Below are 21,254 nucleotides of genomic sequence, written 5' to 3'. Positions count from 1 at the left end.
AAAATGGCCTTACTGCCCAAGGTAATTTGTAGATTCAATGCCATCCCCATCAAGCTAACAACGACTTTCTTCACAGAATTGGAAAAAAACTACTTTAAAGTTCATATGGAACCAAAAAAGAGCCCGCGTTGCCAAGACAATCCTAAGCAAAAAGAACAAAGCTGGAGGCATCGCACTACCTGACTTCAAACTATACTACAAGGCTATAGTAACCAAAACAGCATGGTACTGGTACCAAAACAGAGATATAGACCAATGGAACGTAACAGAGCCCTCAGAAATAATATCACACATCTACAACCATCTGATCTTTGACAAACCTGACAAAAACAAGAAATGGGGAAAGGATTACCTATTTAATAAATGGTGCTGGGAAAACTGGCTAGCCATATGTAGAAAGCTGAAACTGGATCCCTTCCTTACACCTTATACAAAAATTAATTCAAGATGGATTAAAGACTTAAATGTTAGACCTAAAACCATAAAAACCCGAGAAGAAAACCTAGGCAATACCATTCAGGACACAGGCATGGGCGAGGACTTCATGACTAAAACACCAAAAGCAATGGCAACAAAAGCCAAAATAGACAAATGGGATCTAATTAAACTAAACAGCTTCTGCACAGCAAAAGAAACTACCATCAGAGTGAACAGGCAACCTACAGAATGGGAGAAAATTTTTGCAATCTATCCATCTGACAAAGGGCTAATATCCAGAATCTACAAAGAACCCAAACACATTTATAAGAAAAAACCAAACAACTGCATCAAGTGGGCAAAGGATATGAACAGACACTTCTCAAAATAAGACATTTATGCAGCCAACAGACACACGAAAAAATGCTCATCATCACTGGCCATCAGAGAAATGCAAATCAAAACCACAATGAGATACCATCTCACACCAGTTAGAATGGCGATCATTAAAAAGTCAAGAAACAACAGGTGCTGGAGAGGATGTGGAGAAATCAGAAAACTTTTACACAGTTGGTGGGAGTGGAAGCTAGTTCAACCATTGTGGAAGACGGTGTGGCGATTCCTCAAGGATCTAGAACTAGAAATACCATTAGACCCAGCCATCCCAATACTGGGTATATACCCAAAGGATTATAAATCATGCTGCTATAAAGACACATGCACACGTATGTTTATTGCGGCACTATTCACAATAGCAAAGACTTGGAACCAACCCAAATGTCCAACAGTGATAGACTGGATTAAGAAAATGTGGCACATATACACCATGGAATACTATGCAGTCATAAAAAAGGATGAATTCATGTCCTTTGTAGGGACATGGATGAAGCTGGAAACCATCATTCTGAGCAAACTATCGCAAGGACAGAAAACCAAACACCACATGTTCTCACTCATAGGTGGGAATTGAACAATGAGAACACTTGGACACAGGGCGGGGAACATCACACACCGGGGCCTGTCATGGGGTGTGGGGAGTGGGGAGGGATAGCATTAGGAGAAATACCTGATGTAAATGATGGGCTAATGGGTGCAGCAAACCAACATGGCACATGTATACATATGTAACAAACCTGCACGTTGTCCACATGTACCCTAGAACTTAAAGTATTAAAAAAAAAAAAAAAAAGATGTGTTTCACAGAGATGCCATTTGAGATCAGTGGGGAAGAGATAAATTAATTCAATCAACGATTCAGGGACAACTGAATACCCACCCACATGGGGGGGAAATGAAATTGACACTTGACCTTACATTGCACACAAAAACCAATTCCAGTGAAACAAAGACCTAAACATGGCAAACGCAATTCTACAGCTTTAAGAAACCGACTTGGGAAACCATTCCTCAGAGCACAGAAGGATTTCCCAAATGAGGGACCAAGGTCACGAACCATAAACAGAAAGAAGATAAATGTCCCTGTTCAGCAAAAGACATGCTAAAGAAAGGGAAAAGACAAGCCAGGGAGTGGGAAAAAGCTGGAAGCCCAGAACCAAGTCAAGGGTGCAAATCCAGGATACATAAAGAACTCCTATAAATCAGTATTTTTAAAAGGCAAATATTGCAATACAGAAACAGGCCAAAAAAATTGACTTTCAGACAATGAACCTGCAGTAGCCAGTAAACATATGCCAAGGAACTCTAGCACATCCATATGAAGAAAATTTAAGTTAAAACCACAATATAGTATTGATTACCCACCAGATTGTCAAAAAATGGAGATGCCAATTATCGGTGAGGTTTCAGAGCAACAGGAATGCTCATTAGCTGCAGATGTGGGTGTCCATTTGTAAAAACCCACTCTGGAAAGCAATTTGGAATTGTCTCCCACCTTTGAATGTGTGGAAATCTTACAACTCACCAAATCCTTGAGATGCTCATGGACTCTCAGCAGGAAATCGGTGCAAGCACATCTGCGCCATTTTATTCACAGGATCCCTGGAGAGAAGCAATGCAGGTGAATTGCAGAATAGTCAGAGAATGAAACATTACATAACAACGCACAAGAACCAATGACAGTCCCTGCAACAACACAGGGGACCCGCACCCACCCTATCCACACGGCCCGGCCACACAGGGGATGCGCACCCACCCTATCCACATGACCCAGTCACACAGGGGACCTGCACCCACCCTATCCACATGACCTGGCCACACAGGGGACCCGCACCCACCCTATCCACACGGCCTGGTCACACAGGGGACACACACCCACCCTATCCACATGGCCAGGCCACCTATGCCCTCCGAGGGCTCAAAGAGCATCTCATTTGCCAACATAGCATCTTGCATGAGGTTGCCTCTGGCCGAGGGACCAGCCACAGTGAGAGAGGTGGCACAAGGACCGTGACCCAGGACAGAATTTTTAAAAATGCCTGATTGCATTTATGTGCATCACAAATTGGAAAAAACGAAATCATTTAAGAATGAAGATCACAACAAAACAAAACTGGCTGGGCGTGATGGCTCACGCCTGTCATCCCAGCACTTTGGGAGGCCAAGGGAGGCAGAGTACCTGAGGTCAAGAGTTCAAGACCTGCCTGGCCAACATGGCGAAACCCATCTCTACTAAAAATTCAAAAATTAGCTGGGTGTGGTGGTGGGCGCCTGTAATCCCAGCTACTCGAGAGGCTGAGGCAGGAGAATCGCTTGAACCCGGGAGGAGGAGGTTGCAGTGAGCCAAGATTGTGCCACTGCACTTCAGCCTGGATGACAGAGCAAGACTGTGTCTCAAAAAAACAAAAACCTACCGTCATCACAAAAAAACAAATCAGTTGCAATCTCTGCAGCGAGGGGCAGATAGGATTGCTTCCTGGGGGGGTGGGGGGCATGCCTGGAGGGAGGGCAGCATCATTTCTTCAGTCCTCAGTGGCAGTTACAACTTTCCCCTTTCACAAACCCGGAGACGAGGTCCTTCTCACTGGCTGGGGGAACTTGGCCTTCACCCACCTTCCCTGGTCCTCAGTTTCCTCATTTGTAAATGGAGAAGATGAAGATAATGACCTTGTCTCCCTGCAGCTATCCAGAGGCCGAGTGAGTGAGGAACCAGCTGTGCCTGGTGCGCCTCCGGCACGCCGGTGCTGGCGGCCAGTGAATGGCGGCTGCTGCTGGATTTTCCCAGCAGGGAGTCAGTGGTATTCCTGCTGTACTGATGTGGGGACAGCAGAGCCAGGATTTGAACCCGAGACTGTCTGACTCCAGTGCCTGTGCTCATTAACCTCTGCCCCCGATAGGAGGAGCGGGAGAGACCCAGCCCATGGTTCAGCAGGGGATACAGCCAGGGGGCCCGGCTACCCTTCCTAGCGCAGCTGGTCAGCCGGGATGAGGCCCGGGCTGAGGCTCCCGGCAGTTGTGGGCAGGCGTGGGAGGCGCCCAGGGCACTGGCTGGTGGGGTCTGAAAAATGGCAACTTCACAGAGTCTAGTGCGAAAGGTGCCTCTCCCCACTTGCAGTGATGGGAAACCGAGGCAGGGAAGGCAGTTGAAGGAAGCTGGTTCCTTGGCATGAGCTGGTAGGTCAGATCAGCGCCTGTCTGAAGGCATAGGGGAAAGGGGCCGACAGACGTGTCTGGGTGTGAAAAGGACCAGGATGTGAGGCCGGGCGTTGGCTGCTCAGTGTAGAGGAGTGGGGTGCCAGTAGACCTGAAGGATGAGGGGCTCTAAACGCCCTGGTCTGGCCCAGTTGCCACAGAGCCCCCCAGTTCTGGAATGCAGGCTGGGTGCCGGAGCAGAGTGTTCCGGAAGCCGCCTCCAGCTGAACAGGAAGGAGCACCACTAATTGTGGAGAGGGTAGAGCTCACTGCCTTGTGCCACCATTGCCACCCCAGGCCACCTCGTCTCTCAGCAGAAACAGCGCCAGGCCACACTCTGAAAACTCCAGGCACTGGTCCCAGGAGCTTCAGGACCCCGGGCCTGTGTCTTAATTTCTGTGAGCCTCAGTTTCCCCATGCCAGGCCATTGTATCAAGAGGAAAGGTCCAGCCATGCAGCCCCCACTAGAGTGACAACTGTCCAGTTTTGCTCAAAACTCTACCACCGCCAGAGCTGAAAGGCTTGAGTCCTGGGAAGCTCCTCAGTCCTGGGCAAGCGAGGGTGGTGGGCCACCCTAAGGCAGGCAGCATGGGTCGGACATGTGGGCGGCCAGGGCCTCTCCCCTCCATGCCCGGCCTGCGGCCCACGACACCTTTTCGGCTGCGAGTGCGGCCCCCTCCCGGGCCGCTGTGATTTCGTCATAACGCAGGGATAAGCGCGGACTCTCCAGACAGCTGGGCCTGCTCCACTCAGCTCCCAGCTCCCGATGAGTCAGCCCCAGTCAGGCCTCCCACAGACAAGGCCGGCCAGGGCTGCGGATGCCACGTCCCCACCCCAAGCCTGCCCCTAGGCCCCAGGATGGCCTCCCTGGCTCAGGCCCAGCTGCAGGCAGCAGCAGCAGCAGGAGCCAGGGAGAGCTCCTGGCCTGAGGGACAGGGAGGCACCAAGTTGGCTCCCCAGCTACGTGGCCTCACTGCTCACGGTCCTCCTGGCCTGTCCTGGAAGGGGGCTCGTCCATGGACACCCCTACATGAGACAGAGAACAAAGGTGGAGGGCAGGAGGGCGAGGACGTGGCCTGGTGGCCTCTCACTGTACCCACCTCTCACCCCAAGGCCCCTTCATTAAGCCCTGTCGGCCACAGCTGGCACTCAGACTCCACCAGGGGCTGGGCCTGGCTGTCACCCAACCCCATCCTCCAGTGAGCGAACAGGACTCAGAGTGGGCCACATGGCCAGCTGGAGCCACCAGGTCCCCTGTCCCCCACGACCTAAGCTCACCCCTCCGCCGGCCCCACGGCATCTGGGTGCAGAGAGAGGGCCCGAGCCTGCTCCTGGCAGGAGGAAGGAGGGTGCAGAGCTGCCGTTGAGGCAGTGGGGAGGCAGAAAGGGAGAAGCTGGGGTTGGGGGGGTGCCAGCTGTACGTACAGGGAGGAGCTCTGAGCCCAGAAGCCCATGGCGGTTCCCAGCCACATGGCTTGTTCCCCACCCCCAGGGTCTTCAAGGACCCCACCCACAAGGGCAGCCCTGCAAAGAGAAGCTAGAGAGAGGGTGTGACGGGAACGGATGTGACGGGAGTATCGGGACCCCCAGCTTGAGGGTGGAGGGTGGGGTAGTCGTGGGGGCAGGTTGGGGAAGAAGTCACAGACACCCCCACCCCACGCACAGAGCCGTCCTCCTAAGGAGGTTGCCAGCAGTGGGAGAGAAGCCCCCAGCCCTACCCTTCCTCTCACCTGCCCTCCTCTCCTACTGCCGGAGAAACCCGAGGCCAGAGTGCAGGAGCAGAGCCGGGGGCCTGGGGCAGACGTAGTCTCCCCTCCTCCCAGCGACTCTGGAGTCTGCAGGACCAAAACCTCCCAGCAGCCCCCTCACTTTGGCAGGAAGAAGAGGGCTGAAGGCTGAAGCCGCAGAGGCGGAGTTGTGATTAAGGCTGGACTAGGCTCCTAGATACCCCCACGAGCCTGCCCTGACACCTCCGAAGTGCCCCCAGGACCCACGGGCCCACCCAAGTTGCCCCACAGGGGTAGGGAGGGAGACTCAGCAGGGGTGAGGGGGCGGGTGGGAGAAGAACCCTTCGCTAGGGACACACCCGACCCGCTTCGAGCCCTGCACGCAGCCCTGATATACTTAGCACGACCGTGATTGAAAACCACGCTAAGAGTTCTGGAGCCCATGCCCTGCCTGGCCGCCTGGCCTGGGTGGGCCAGGGGGATCCCCAGAAGGCGTGTTTGAGCTGAGTCGGAACAGAGGAGGATGGGCAGACCAGGGGGGCCAGGAGAGCAGGAAGGTCCCAGGAGTACAGCCAGGGCCCAGAGGCTGAGCGTTGGCGCGCACAGGATTCCCGGGGCTGAGCGTTGGCGCGCACAGGTTTCCCGAGGCAGAGCATTGGCGCGCACAGGTTTCCCGAGGCAGAGCATTGGCGCGCACAGGTTTCCCGAGGCAGAGCATTGGCGCGCACAGGTTTCCCGGGGCTGAGCATTGGCGCGCACAGGTTTCCCGGGGCTGAGCATTGGCGCGCACAGGTTTCCCGGGGCAGAGCATTGGCGCGCACAGGTTTCCCGGGGCAGAGCATTGGCGCGCACAGGTTTCCCGAGGCTGAGCATTGGCGCGCACAGGTTTCCCGGGGCTGAGCATTGGCGCGCACAGGTTTCCCGAGGCAGAGCATTGGCGCGCACAGGTTTCCCGAGGCAGAGCATTGGCGCGCACAGGTTTCCCGAGGCAGAGCATTGGCGCGCACAGGTTTCCCGGGGCTGAGCGTTCGCGCGCACAGGTTTCCCGGGGCTGAGCGTTCGCGCGCACAGGTTTCCCGGGGCTGAGCGTTCGCGCGCACAGGTTTCCCGGGGCTGAGCGTTCGCGCGCACAGGTTTGTCCCTGCATGCGTTGATTGATTCAACCACTCACGGTGAGCGGGCTCTGGGCTGGCAGGTCCTGGCTGCGAGGCCTCTTCCCATGGGGTTGACAATCTAAGGATGGGCACGAGGAGAGAGGAGGAAAAGGTCAAGGGGAGGGGCAAGGACCCAAAGACAAGAGGGGAGGAGGCACCGTCCCTCTCCTCACCCCCAGCTGGGTGACCACGTGGTTCATCCCCAAAGCCAGGACGCCTAGGATTTCTCCTGGCAGGGCACCAGCAATCATTAAATTTATAAAGGCTGGAAATGCATATTTTAGTGACTCGCTGGGTGTACGAAAATGGTGGCTCCATAAAAGACAGCCGACCCTTGAACCACGAGGGGTTCGGGGCACCCACCCCTGTTGCAACTGAAAATCCATAGAAAGTTTTTTGGTTTTATTTTTTATTTTTTAGACGGAGTCTTGCTCTGTCACTCAGGCTGGAGTGCAGTGGTGCAATCATCGGCTCACTGCAACCTCCACCACCCAGGTTCAAGTGATTCTCCTGCCTCAGCCTCCTGAGTAGCTGGGATTACAGGTGCCCCGCCACCACGCCCAGATAATTTTTGTATTTTTACTAGAGACGGGGTTTCCCAAAACCTTAACTGCTAATAACCTACTGTTGACCAGAGTCTTACTGATAACAGTCAATTAACACATATTTTGTACGTTATATGTATCTATACTGTATTCTTACAATAAAGTAAGCTAGAAAAAAGAATGTGATTATGAAAATCATGGCTGGGGACGGTGGCTCCGGCCTGTAATCCCAACACTTTGGGAGGCCGAGGCAGGCAGATCACCTGAGTTCGGGAGTTCGAAACCAGCCTGACCAACACGGAGAAACCCCGTCTCTACTAAAAATACAAAAAATTAGCCGGGCGTGATGGCGTGCACCTGTAATCCCAGCTACTCGGGAGGCTGAGCCAGGAGAATCACTTGAACACTTGAGAATCACTTGAGCCAGGAGAATCACTTGAACACTGGAAGTTGTGTTGAGCTGAGTTCACGCCATTACAGTCCAGCCTGGAAGACAAGAGTGAAACTCCGTCTCAATAAAAAAAGAAAAGGAAAGAAAAGAAAAACCATAAGGAAGAGAAAATGTATTTACTATTCGTTACATGGAAGTGGATCCTCATAAAGGTCTTCATCCTCGTCGCCTTCATGTTGAGTGGACTGAGGAGGAGGAAGTGGGGTTGGTCTTGCTGTGTCAGGAATGGCAGAGGCAGAAGAAAATCCACATGTAAATGGACCCATGCGGTTCAAACCCGTGTTGTTCAAGGGTCAACGGTAGGTTCTAAACTACTTTCAAAAATACAGTGTGGCCAGGCACAGCAACTCACGCCTGTAATCCCAGCACTTTGGGAGGCCGAGGTGGATGGATCACCTGAGGTCAGGAGTTTGAGACCAGCCTGGCCAACATGGTGAAACCCCATCTGTACTAAAAATACAAAAATTAGCCGGGCATGATGGTGGGTACCCATAATCCCAGCTACGCGGGAGGCTGAGGCAGGAGAATCACTTGAACCTGGAAGGCAGAGCTTACAGTGAGCAGAGATCGTGCCACTGCACTCCAGCCTGGGAAACAAGAGCGAAAGTCCATCTCATAAATAAATAAATAAATAAAGCTTTCTACAAATATGAAAATATATCTGTGTATACTAAAGCAACATGAAGTAACATCTTTATACTAATTATTTTTGGCACATAACCAGGCATTCCCATCAGTGTCTCAGACACTGGTCTCCAATACTTGTCCCTGGTGGTTTTTTTCAATATGGCATTATTTTTTTTTTCATGAAATGCCTGACAAATCATTCAATTTATGTTAATTAATTAGAATTTTTTTTGGTGCCCTCCAGAGCCAGTTCTCTGGAGATAAAATAGCGTTTTTATTTGAAAAAAATACCTTCTCACCAGATGCTGAGCTCAAACCTGATGACGGTTTCTGCTGAGTCGGGAATACTGGCGACCCTAGGTTGGTCTGTTTAGGGGCTTTTGGTTTGTTTCATTTTTGTTTTTGATTTTGTTTTGCTTAAATGTGTAAATATTTCCTCCCAAATATTCTCACAGGTGCTGTATGTAGTATGCCCTTCTTCAACAAATGTATTTGTGAAACGAAATTCAAATAGGCCGTCTCTGCATAGGATTCTTTTGAATGACCTTTTCAATTTTCTTCCGCTTAGTTTCAGAATATAAATGTATCCACTTAACACAAAAGCAGCAACAAAGCATTCTTCCTACAGGTAAAGATTTTCCAGAGCACAGTTATTCAATTTTGAAACTGAACGCTGCACACCCCCTGGGCCTGCAGTTAAGTTTGTCTTGCTTCCTCCTTGCTTTCATAGGGATAAGCCTTATTACTGAACTCGCCTTTGCAGAAAAAGATGCAAAAGTTCAAGTGTTTTGACACTGTCTGTCAAATCGCTTAACGTAAAACCTCCAAATGGTTTTAAATAAAATGCAACCAAGTTTAGAGACTCATTTTCTTTTCTTTTTTTCTTTTTTTTTTTTTTTTTTTTTTGAGACAGTCTCGCTCTGTCACCCAGGCTGGAGTGCAGTGGCGTGACCTCGACTCACTGCAACGCCACCACGCCCGGAAAATTTTTGTGTTTTTAGTAGAGACAGGGTTTCACCATGTTGGCCAGGCTGGTCTCAAACCCCTGTCCTCAAGCAATTGTCCCACCTTGCTGGGATTACACATCATGCTGGGATTACAGGCGTGAGCCACTGTGCCCGGCCTGGAGACTCATTTTCAAACATGTTCAATACCGTCATGTTGAATTACAAGGTAATTCTTCAGTGGCTCAAACAAAAAGTTCATGCCTCCACGTGGAAAGGTTTTTCCTGTACGCATCACTCTGACACAAACCGAACTACAGTTGAGTTACTCTGTGTGTATATAAAAATACGTGCACGCTTTGACAACTACACCCTCTATTTGTACTGGTTGAATATCAAGCTTGTTTAAATGCAGTGAGGAGTTTTGTACACCACAAGCGGTTCCCCTTAATGGGCTTCTTAACTGAGTCACAACACTGCATTTTTACCATGGTGCCAACGGTCCTCCAAAATTCATCTCCCTGTCACCATCATCAAAACAAATAAAATGCCAATGTTGACATTTTCTTGCTGAATTTGCGGCAGTATTGACTGTACATCAGAGGTTTCAAATGTGATAAAACATACTTGCAGATGCTTCACCTAGATTCCTGCAGCTAGATAGAAAAAAAAAAAAATCAAAGCATTATTGACCTAATTTAATTGATTTCCTGCTTGACACATCTGATGAGCCAAGCTAAACAGGCATCAATGAATGGTTTGTAAAGTTCTGAGAATCCATGCACAAGACAATGTGGAATAAAAGGCAAGCAAAATTCATTTAGAGGAGCAGACATTTCATCTGAATAAGGCAGCAGGCTCCACAGAGTCCTGTGTTAGGGCCCCTCAGCCAACCACGTCCTCAGCCAGTCCTCTTAAAGCAACAGCCTGAAGGACCAACTCACTCCCCCGGTTCTCATGTGTGTCACTGCAGCCCCCATACTGGATGGTTAATACCAACACTAAGTTTATATACGAGTTCATCATCAACTTCCTCAAGAAAGAGAAATAAAAATTTAACGTTGTTATTAAGCATGACTTTTTTTCTGCTTGTTGCTGCTGAATGGATTTATTCCAAAATTTGAAAAAGCATTACCAAACAGTAGAAAAATAGTTGTGGGTTTACACTATTCAATAAATGACAAAATCACAGGGTAGTTGAGGTGATTGTACGCTCACACTCAGGCAGGCCCTCTGCCTTTATTTTCCACACACATTTCATGTTTTCTTCACATGGCATTTCCCCTGCCCCCCACATACTCTGGCCACCCATGATTTCGTGCACGTGCCAGGCCACAGCGGCGACCAAACTTCAACCCCCCTCTCTCGGAGTGGCCCTGAAAGGTGGAGCTGTCAGCAAGACGCCTGACATCCACGTTGCATGGAAGGAGACATGGACGGAGATCTGGATACGCTATGAGTCCTGGGCAGTGGTCAGTGGCCTGGAAGGATGGTCGGGGTCTAGAAGGAAAAGACTGGAAAGATGGAGACAAGATGGCTTGGGGGAGAGGCGTGCAGGTGGACTGGGAAGTGTGTGAAACTTTGTCTGGGACCTCCTGGTTCATGGGTATGAGTGTAGCTGGGAGGACAGATGCTGGGCCTGTGAGTCAGCAGTGAGTCAACCTGCCTTCTCTGCCCCGCAGAGCTGCAACAGTGAGCGCACAGCCCCAGCAGCATGGACGGCTCACGTCCGGGAGGTCCTCTCGCTCAGGATGCTTGTGTCTGCCAATGCCGCGTGCCAGCAGAGCAGAGAGCCACTCGAGCTGTCCAGAGGAGGCTTCAGTTCTTAAGGAGACCAACCAACACCTTCATGACCGGTGACTTGTCAGAATCCACCTGGCCCTGCCACCCTGGAGGCCACTTCCCCGGTGACACGTCAGAACCCAGCTGACCCTGCCACCTGGAGGCCACTTCCTCGCTGGGTGAACCCACATCCCAGGCATGGCTCACCTGCCCTCTCCACGTGGCCTTGCCACCTGCGCCTTCCAAGGACTCATAGGGCATCTCATTTGCCAACACGGCATCTTGCATGAGGTTGCCTCTGACAAGGCACCTGCTACTGTGAGGGAGGTGGCATAGGGATCGTGACCCAGGAGCACCGTGGCACTCAGAACCTGCCAGCCTGCAGAGCGGGAAAGGCTCCTTAAAGTCGTTAGCAAAGGCTCCGGGTGGGGATGGCCTCTGCGCCGATATACAGAACGCCGTGGTCCAAGGGTGGGAGCCACCCAAACATCCAGCAACGGCGATGGAGAAACAAAACCGGCCCATCCCCACAGTGAGTGTGATTCGACAGGAAGGAGCAAAGCTCAGAGGCACGCTGCAACGGGGACCTGAAGGACATGGGGCTCAGGAAGACGTCGGATCCCAAAGACTCATACCGTAGGATCCTATTTGTATGAACTAGAATAGGAAAAAGCAAATCATACAGACAGAAAGGAGACTTGTGGTTGCCAGGGGCTGGGGAGGGGCTGTTTAATGGGTAAAGAACGCTCCTTTGGAGTGCAAAAAGTTTTAAAATGAGAGAGAGGTGGCGGTTGCACCTGGTGAATATACCGATTGCACACTTTAAAGTGGGGGAGTGTAGGTGATGTGTATTTCACCTCAATAAAAATAAAATAGAGCCTCACACCTATAATCCCAGCACTTTGGGAGGCCAAGGTGAGCAGATCACTTGAGATCAGAAGTTCGAGACCAGCCTGGCCAACATGAAACCCCGTCTCTACAAAAAATACAACAATTAGCCGGGTATGGTGGCAGGTGGGCCGCCGGGACCGCTGGGCCAGGGTTTCAGATATTGAAATATTGCCTTACGGGTTGGGGTCAGTACACAGTCACTTCCCCACTCCCATCCCCCAAACACCGGTGTCTCAATGGGACTAAAAGGTTAACTCCACAAACGGCTCCAGGACATTACCACAGCCTGGCTCCCAGTTCTCCTTCTAGGGGAGAGGTAATGGTCATTGTTGAAATCTTCTCAGTGCTTCCACCATGTGGCCGTGCCCCCGGCCCCACGTCCTCCCCGCTGTCCTGGGTCACCAACTCCCTGGCCTGTGCAGAGCCCAGGTGTTGCCCCCACTCCCTCCTGCTCCAGAGCATAGCCTGTCTCCTCTGTCTTGGAGGCTACGGCCCCAGCTCTCCACCTCACTAACTCCTACTCAGCCCGCAAAGCCTTGACTCAGATGCTGCTTCCTCCAGGAAGCCCTCTCTGATCTCCAAGGCAACTCTGGCCCCCACAGAACTGAGTGCCCGCCCTCTCGGCACTGCCCATGTTACTCTTGGTTCTCAGGTCACTTGGCTAACACCTCTAGGCTGTTCGCTTGTTGGGGCCAGAGCAGATTGGGTTGGGTTTGTTCTGTTTTGGTTTTTTCCCCGCTGTATCCTCAGCACTGTGCAGGGCACCCAGCCCAGAGCAAGAACCAGGCTAAGGGAATGAATGGACTAGTGAATGGAATGCCGTCCTCACTGGCCCCGTGTTCCCTGCAAGCTCCCCACCCAGGAGGCGTGGGCTCCGCTCTGACTCCGGACTCCTGGGACTGCTTCAGCTGCACGGAGCAATCTGCTCAAAAGCCGAACTGGACTCCTTGTCTTAAAGGATTGCAGAAAACCCTGGAGCTCGCTTTAATCCCAGCTGTCCATGGAGAGAACACGCAAACCAGCAGTGCTCAGGGCCCGGGGGTGAACTCACTGATCCTTAATCAGCAGCAGATGCTGGGAAGGGCGTGAGCAGACTTTTCTGAACCATATGGACTATTTCTTAATGCTCATATTGAAAATTCTTCAGAGGCAGATCGGGGCTTGCTGGCCACGCAGGCTTTAGCTGGAGGCCTGTTCTCTGATCCGGCACGGTGCTTGGGGTAGGGTCCATTCCTCCTCTGACCTCTCAACCTCACGGGTCAAGACCTCCAGGGGTAGCCCAGGGAACGGCCAGGCAAGGGGCACCTCCCTCAGCCGCCAAGAAAATGCAAGTCCTGTCTTCTCAGGCAGCTTCCCCGACATCCCGAGCCCGTAGCCCGTTTTCCCGTTAGGACTTGGGCGGAGTTAGCCATGGCTTGTCCTCTGACTCCATCAGGCGACAAATACTTACCCAGCACCTCCTGCACCATGGCTGGAGGGCCTGAGAGGCAGGCGGAGGCAGGAAGAAGTGGTCGGGGTACCGGAGTGGCTACAGTAGCCCTGGGGTCAGGCGTGGGTTCAAACCACAGCAAATGAATTTTACCACTGATTCCACAGTCCCCTCATCTATACAATAGGAAACAAACGAACTCTCCTTTCAGAGAGTCAGCAGACACGCTGCGCCCGGCACCTAGTAGGCCGTCCATATGCGGAAATGACTTTGTGATGTCCTGCCGTCCAAAAGGCTCTGGGCTCAATAAAAGACAGCTCTGATGGTGGCCGCTAGCCCCGGCTGTCCTGGGGGCCTGATTTCTGACCATAGACAGATCCTGCTTCTAGCTCAGATTATGATGGGGCCCCTTGTTCGTCCACAGAGAGAACCTAGACCCAGGATTGCGAGCATGCCGACGAGGAAAGAAAGATGGGAGAGTCAGGCACTGAATTCACAGAGCAGGTCACGCCCCAGGAACAGGCCAAAGAGGCTGTCACTGTTTCTGCAGTTTCCTCGGATAAAAGGAAGCAACGTGGCCCACATGCTTTGCTGGAAGGTTCCGCCAGTGAGGTCTCAGGTGAGAGGGAGTGGCAGAGCCCCCGACACGCAGAGGCACACAGCACAAGACAGGACGGCGTGGCACACGTGGAGACACAATAACAGAATACTCCATCCCTGTCTCTCTTTTTGTTATTCTTGGATATCCTTTTTTTTTTTTTTTTTTTTTTGGTCACAGAGTCCCTCTGTCGCCCAGGCTGAAGTGCAGTGGTGCCACCTCGGCTCACTGTAACCTCCGCCTCCCGGGTTTAAGTGATTCTCATGCCTCTACCTCCCGAGTAGCTGGGATTACAGGCACCTGCCCCCATGCCCAGCTAATTTTTATAATTTTAGTAGAGACGGGGTTTCCCCATGTTGCCCAGGCTGGTCTGGAACTCCTGACCTCAAGTGATCCACCCGCCTCAGCCTCCCAAAGTGCTGGGATGACAGGCATGAGACGCCACACCCGGCCAATTCCTGGGTATCCTTATTGAGCAGTTACTCTGGCCAGATCCCCGGCTAAATGTTCTCCACCCCGTATCTCACAGACTCCTTTTTTTGAGATGGAGTCTCGCTCTGTCACCCAGGCTGGAGAGCAGAACCAATCTCCGCTCACTGCAAGCTCCGCCTCCCGGGTTCACGCCATTCTCCTGCCTCAGCCTCCCGAGTAGCTGGGACTACGGGCACCCGCCACCTCGCCCGGCTAGTTTTTTTTGTATTTTTTAGTAGAGACGGGGTTTCACCATGTTCGCCAGGATGGTCTCGATCTCCTGACCTCGTGATCCGCCCGTCTCGGTCTCCCAAAGTGCTGGGATTACAGGCTTCAGCCAACAGACTCCTTCTAACAAGAGAACCTGATCACCAGGACTGTGCACGTGGAAGGCTCGGAAGTGCCAATAACGTGCCCAGGGTCCCAGGCAGAGCAGTGAAGATGTGGACACAGGCCTGAGGTCCATCAGGACACTCATGCAGAAGAGAGGCCTCCGTGCTGGAACAGAGACTCGTCCTCCGCACACACAAGTGAAGCCCAGAATCCTCTGCAGTTCTCAGGAGGCTGATTCTCAGGTCCCCACTGCCTGTCTCTTCTAAAGATGGGATATAACCGTGTCGGAGTTGACTTCAGAGTGTCCGCCCCATGGTATCCCTGCTACGGTGCAGGCTCAGCCATCTGCAACTTCCATTGTCCCCCTGGGAGCCCGAGGGAAGGAGCCCCTTCCTCCCGGGGGCATTGGGTGTCCATATCTGCACCATGCAGACCTCTCCTCCCTGTCGCAGACAAGGCACTGGAGCCCCTAGAAGAAATGGCCCCCAGTAGTAAGGGGCTGACTCCAGTGTCTGCCACATGCTGGTGCTTTGCATCATTGACCCTCTTCAACCTTCCCAAACTGTGCGACCTGGTGACCTCACCCCAACCACCCTGACTCACAAGCACACAGGCTCCTGGAGGGGACCTGACCCCGGGCTTAGTTTGGATTTGAACCCAAGTTGGTGGCTCCAGAGGCTGAGCTCTTCTCATCATAAGGCCCTGTGGTACTCCCAGGGGATGTTCCCCACCCAGCCCCTTTCCTTTGGGGACAGCCACACTGGGGAGGGTGGTTCCTTGCAGCAGGATCTCGGTCCTTTCTTTACACCGGCATGATCAGCCCATCCAAAGCAGGACTCTGTACCGGTGTCTTTCTCTCTCCTTCCTGCATCCACCTCAGGGTGAGAAATGAAGCAGGTGTTCCAGTACGACCTGGAATCATCCCAGAGTGAGTGTGGCGCCATGCATGGAGGGAGATATGCTCCTCCTAGGAGGAATGATAAATAGGTTTCACCTCTTGGAATTATTCTGGAGCCAGTGTGGCGCTGTGCACCGAGGGAGATGTGCTCCTTCTAGGAGGAATGGTAAATAGGCTTCATCTCGGAAGCTCCCTGCAACCCAGGGGTAGTGCCCCCTCCCAGCCAGGCGAGAGGTTGTGTATACAAGTTGGTAACAGCCAGATCGCATATAAAAACGACTCTGACCCACAGTCCGCAGCAACCCACCCAGGACACAACGCATTACCCACAGCAAGCAGCCCAGGAAGCCACCCGCAGCAACCCACCCAGGACACAACGCATTACCCACAGCCAGCAGCCCAGGAAGTCACCTGCCACCTGTAAGTCAGCCTTGCAGAGAAGGTCAGACCACTGTCTCTTGCAAACAGTCCAGGAAGCCAAATGGTAAGCCCTGTAACAATCTGCCCAGAGCGGCCTGGACTTAATGAATAACTGATACGTTTCCTCATGTTTTCCTTCCTTCCGACTTAGGACCAACCAGAGAAAACTCAAGCCACATCCCTAGCCCATCACACAGGACGCTGCTTCTAGTCAACCACCTCCAGCTTCCCGACGCTAACAGCCTCCAACCAGGGCTCACCTGAAGTCTTCCCTTTTGTCCTGTATGGTATCAGGTTTTTCTACTTCTCTGCCTGCCTTTGGGCCTCTGCTAAAACACAAGTGACAGTGGCCGACTCCCGTGCTAGAGTCAGATCTGAATAAATAGCCTCTGCCTGTTCTCGCTTGGGTGGTCTTCGTTTATTTTCACCAAGGGCACTATGTAAAGAAGAGACGTGAGACTCCTTCTGGGCTCGGTGGCCAGTTAGCAACGTCTGCCCCGGTACAGGCGGTGGGCGGGGGGTGACCTGGATGCTCAGATTCAGCCCCTCCAAGGGTATTTCCTCCTGCTTCCACCAGAAAGATGATTCTGTCCAAGCGCCCTCCTTCTGCTTCCCTGATCCCTGGGGACTGGGTGAAATGCAGGAGGAGCAGCTGGTAGGGGAGCGAGGGAGCTTGCTCACCCACAGAGCTGACGGAAAGCACAGCTTGGCACTGGCAGTTTTCCACGGCCCCTCAAATCACACTGGAGTGAAAGATGCAGCGTGGAGCTTCCACAGACAGAAAGTAGACGTCCCCAGACTCTGATCGTTTGACCACGAAATCCACACAAAACTGATGAGATCACAGATGGTTAAAATCCCCCCAGGAAGGGCAACGAGGCAGGATCCCAAGGACGGAGCTCAGCAGAGGTGGCCGGCTGTCCATCAGGCTCTGACTCCCTCCGGGGCACAGTCACCGTGGGAAGCAGCTGCCCGCAGGGATGTTTCCCAGCGCCCTCGTCGCTGGGTGGAGCCGAGGCACCGGTTCTCAGCGGTGGAAGCCCCGAAGTGATGGAAGCACTTCCAGGTGGAGGTGGGTACGTGCAGACACCACTGTCTCCATGCACTCTCCGTAAAGGGCTCAGAGAAGCCACCAGACAAAAGGAGCTGGGTTTTTACGCAACTGCTCAGAGGAGAACTGCCTGAGCAGGGGCAGCTGCACCGGGCCCCGCCTGAATGAGGCTCCAACCTCTGTGTCCACTGCCGCTGCCACGCCGTGCAAGGCCAGGGAGCCAGATGACCGCCACCCACTGCAGTCGTATTTGCACACCTGAAGGCATGAGGCATCCAGCATGAAGGGGCATCCTCTGTCCTGGAGGAGATAAGGCACACGCCTATAATCCCAGCACTTTGGGAGGCCGAGGTGGGTGGATGACTTGAGGTCAAGAGTTTGAGACCAGCCTGGCCAACATGGTGAAACCCCATCTTTACTAAAAATACAAAAATTAGCCAGGTGTGGTGGTGTGCGCCTGTAATCCCAGCTACTCGGGAGGCTGAGGCAGGAGAATCGCTTGAACCTGGGAAGCAGAAGTTGTTGTGAGCCGATATCAAACCACTGGACTCCAGTCTAGGCAACAGAGCAAGACTCCATGAAAGAAAGAAAGAGAGAGAGAGAGACAGAGAGAGAGAGAGAGAGAAAGAAGAAATAAAGAAGCAAGGGAGGGAGGGAGGCAGGGAAGGAAGGAAGGAAGGAAGGAAGGAAGGAAGGAAGGAAGGAAGGAAGGAAGGAAGGAAGGAAGGAAGGAGACAGAGAGAAAGAAAGAAAGGAAGGAAGGAAGGAAGAAAGAGAGAGAAGAAAGAAAGAGGAAGGAAGGAAAAAAGAAAGAGAGAGAGAAGGAAGGAAGGAAAAAAGAAAGAAAGAAAGAGAGAGAGAAGGAAGGAAGCTAGGAAGGAAGGAAGGAAAGAGAGAGAGAGAAAGAAAGAGAAAGGAAGGAAGGAAGAAAGAAAGAGAAGAAAGAAAGGAAGGAAGGAAGAAAGAAAGAAAGAGAAAGAAAGAGAGAGAGAAAGAAGGAAGGGAGGAAGGAAGGAAGATAGGAAGGAAGGAAGGAAAGAGAGAGACACAAAGAAAGAGAAAGAAAGGAAGGAAGAAAGAAAGAGAGAAGAAGAAAGAAAGGAAGGAAGGAAGGAAAAGAAAGAAAGAAAGAAAAGAAAGAAAGAGAAAGGGAAGGAAAGAGAAGGAAGGAAGGAAGGAAGGAAGGAAGCTAGGAAAGAAGGAAGGAAGGGCGGGCAAGACAGCAGACGCTCATGCGTGGGGCATGTGGGAATGAACGTCCCTGCCTACTCTTGGTAGAGGTGGGGCTGGGTTGCTTTTGCAGAGGTCATTTGTCAGTAGGCATCAAAATACAAGAAAAAGCATTCATTCAGAATCTGTAGTCCTGACCTGCGAAGCCAGCCTCGGAAGGAACAAGCCAAGTTCACAAGGTTCAGGGAACGTTACTGTATTAACAAATCAGTGGGCACCCCCTAAATGTCCGTCACCAGCAGGCTGGAGGAAAGAGGGTTTGCTGTGCTCGTGGCTGTGGGGCACCCATATGGTGCCCTAGAACGTGGGGGACTGCCAGGTTCAGCCTTGCCCACTGTCCCTGCTCACTGAGGAAGGGGTCCGCACAGGAGAGATGAGCCCCCACGGTCAGTGTACCCGACTTCTACCCATCGGGGCTATGGTTCCATGCCGCCTGCTGGGAACTCCAGCAGAGCCGACTGGGGCCTACGACTTGGGCTCAAACCCAGATCTGGAGGTTCTCCCTCTCCAGCTAACTGGTGGTGCAGAAACTCAGGCATGACCATGCTCTAGGGCACAGGGCAGGGAGAAGGGGAGCAAGAGGGCTGGGCCCGTGGGGATGTGGGCTCAGCCCACAGCTCTGCCTGCATGGAGCGGGGGAGGGTGAGTGACCCAGCTGGGAGGGTGCTGAGGTCCCTCCACCCGAAGAGCAGCAACATGCTCACGACAGCGGTGGCCGTTGAAACTGCTGATGGACAGACACACGGACGGTGAGGAGCGCGGGCCACGCAGAGTTCGCTCGCCGTGGATTTCCAGGCTGGGGCATTTCAGCGGAGCTCTGTCTCTGTGATCATCGGACGCGGGGAGATTTTCCCTCCCACGTGAACCTGGCTCAAATGTTTGAATCGTCCACAATGAACACGGGTGCTCTTTGTAGAGAAACAAACTATCTGTAACGAGTTGGCAGAGAGGCTGGCACGGAAGGAACCTCCAGTAAGGTTGGCAGAGGCAGCGTGGCATAGACACCAGGAGAAAAAAGTCCCCCACACTGGGCAGAGCCTGGTCCTGGCCAGGAAGAGACCCCCTGCAAGGTAGGACAGAACCACCACGCGGTTCTTCCCAGCATCCCCACGTACACTTGCCGGCAAGCACCTCCCTCCAGCTTGTCCCAAGCCCGCGGGCACGTGGCAGCCTGAGACTCCCTCACCCACCATGCCCTGGAGAAGGCCACCTGGCACTGCCCATTTTGTGTGTGTGAACAAGTCCCGGTCTGGGTCCCTGGGTCCCACCACAAGCGGCTGCGAGGCTTGGACACGCCCCTCCCTGCCTGGGCCACTCTCCCCCTCCATCCAACAAGGAGAGGCCGCGGAGCCCTCTCCATGGTCCCGCCCAGCCCCAGGAATCCTGTGATTTCATGAGCCCATGGTTATTATCCCTGGATAAACTCTCCAGCCCACAGCATCACAGGTCGAGGAGCCAATTCCAGAACCGAGTGCCGTGTAGGCATGAGGTGCATGCCCGCAGTGCCAGCCCGGCTCTGTCTTCCATGGAAAACCCACATGTGAAGGCCTGGCCTGGGCACCTAGGACCCACCAGCCTCTGGGCACTGGGTCTGGGTAGAGTTTAGGAAAGTCTCAGGCCGGGGGACTTCCTGGAGCAATGGCACCGCTCCCCGGCTTGCGGGGCAAAGGTGCTGGGCCAGCCTGGGTGCGATCCCCGTTGCCAGGAGACTCGGACACACCTCATAACCCCTGCCAGGCCCTGCCAGCCTCTGCCAGACCCCGCCAGGCTGAGCTTGGGAAATCCAGTGAGGTAGGAGAGCAGGAGGACCCCTGCCCAGGAGCGGCCGGGCCTAGACACAGGCCGACTCTGCCTCTTCCTGTCTTCACAGCCTGGAGCATGCTGCTTTACCCCCATTAGCCTCGGCTTCTCATCTGTACGGTGAAAGGGCTTCAGCGAAGGTCTCAGCAAAGGCAGCAAAGGCTGACGCAGCCTGCAAGAGATGGAGACCCTCAGTCCCACAAACACCAGGAACCGGATTCTGCCAATGACCACGAACACGGGGGAGGGGATCCCTCCCAGCCCAGCCAAGTCTGCAGATGAGACCGAAGATGCAGCCGACACCCCCATGGCTGCCTCTGAGACCCCGAAGATGAAGACCCTGCTAAGCTGTGCCCGACCCCAGAAAACTGAGACAATAAACGCGTGTTGTTTTAAGCCAATCACTTTGCGGTAACGTTGTCACACAGCACTAAGTAGCTAACGGGTGATTTGGTACCTGGAAGTGGGGGCTGCCATAAGGAATACCTAGAAATGTTGGGGCAGCTTTGGAACTGGACAGGGGCAGAGGGTGATTTGAGAGTTTGTGGTAGAGAAAGCCTAATTTGCCTTGAGCAAACTGTTGGTGGAAATCTGAGCTTTCAGATGACTGCCAGAGGCCGGGCGCGGTGGCTTACGGCTGTAATCCCAGTGTTTTGGGAGGCCAAGGCAGGTGAATCACCTGAGATGGGGAGTTCGAGACTAGCCTGGCCAACATGGTGAAACCCCTACTAAAAATACAAAAATTAGCTAGGCGTGGTGGTGCACACCTGTAATCCCAGCTAATGGGGAGGCTGAGGCAGAAGAATCACTTGAACCTGGAAGGCAGAGGTTGCAGTGAGCTGAGATCACGCCACTGCACTCCAGCCGGGGCAACAGAATGAGACTTCATCTCAAAAAT

At 53.0% G+C, this 21,254-nt stretch overlaps 1 long non-coding RNA gene across 1 annotated transcript in view; it reads right to left on the bottom strand.

The window, feature by feature from the left end:
* Positions 1-20,938, bottom strand: part of LOC105471886 (uncharacterized) — a 131,546-nt gene extending 110,608 nt beyond the window's left edge. Inside the window, exons 1-2 of the long non-coding RNA XR_011612910.1 lie at positions 20,129-20,938; positions 2,339-2,415 (exon numbers count right to left, since the gene is read on the bottom strand). This is a non-coding gene — a long non-coding RNA (uncharacterized lncRNA). The remainder of the gene's footprint in view (positions 1-2,338; positions 2,416-20,128) is intronic.
* Between the last annotated feature and the right edge of the window lie 316 nt (positions 20,939-21,254).

The sequence above is a fragment of the Macaca nemestrina genome, chromosome 14 (assembly GCF_043159975.1).
Source record: "Macaca nemestrina isolate mMacNem1 chromosome 14, mMacNem.hap1, whole genome shotgun sequence".
NCBI lineage: Eukaryota > Metazoa > Chordata > Mammalia > Primates > Cercopithecidae > Macaca > Macaca nemestrina.
This window is presented reverse-complemented; position numbering and strand designations above follow the sequence as displayed.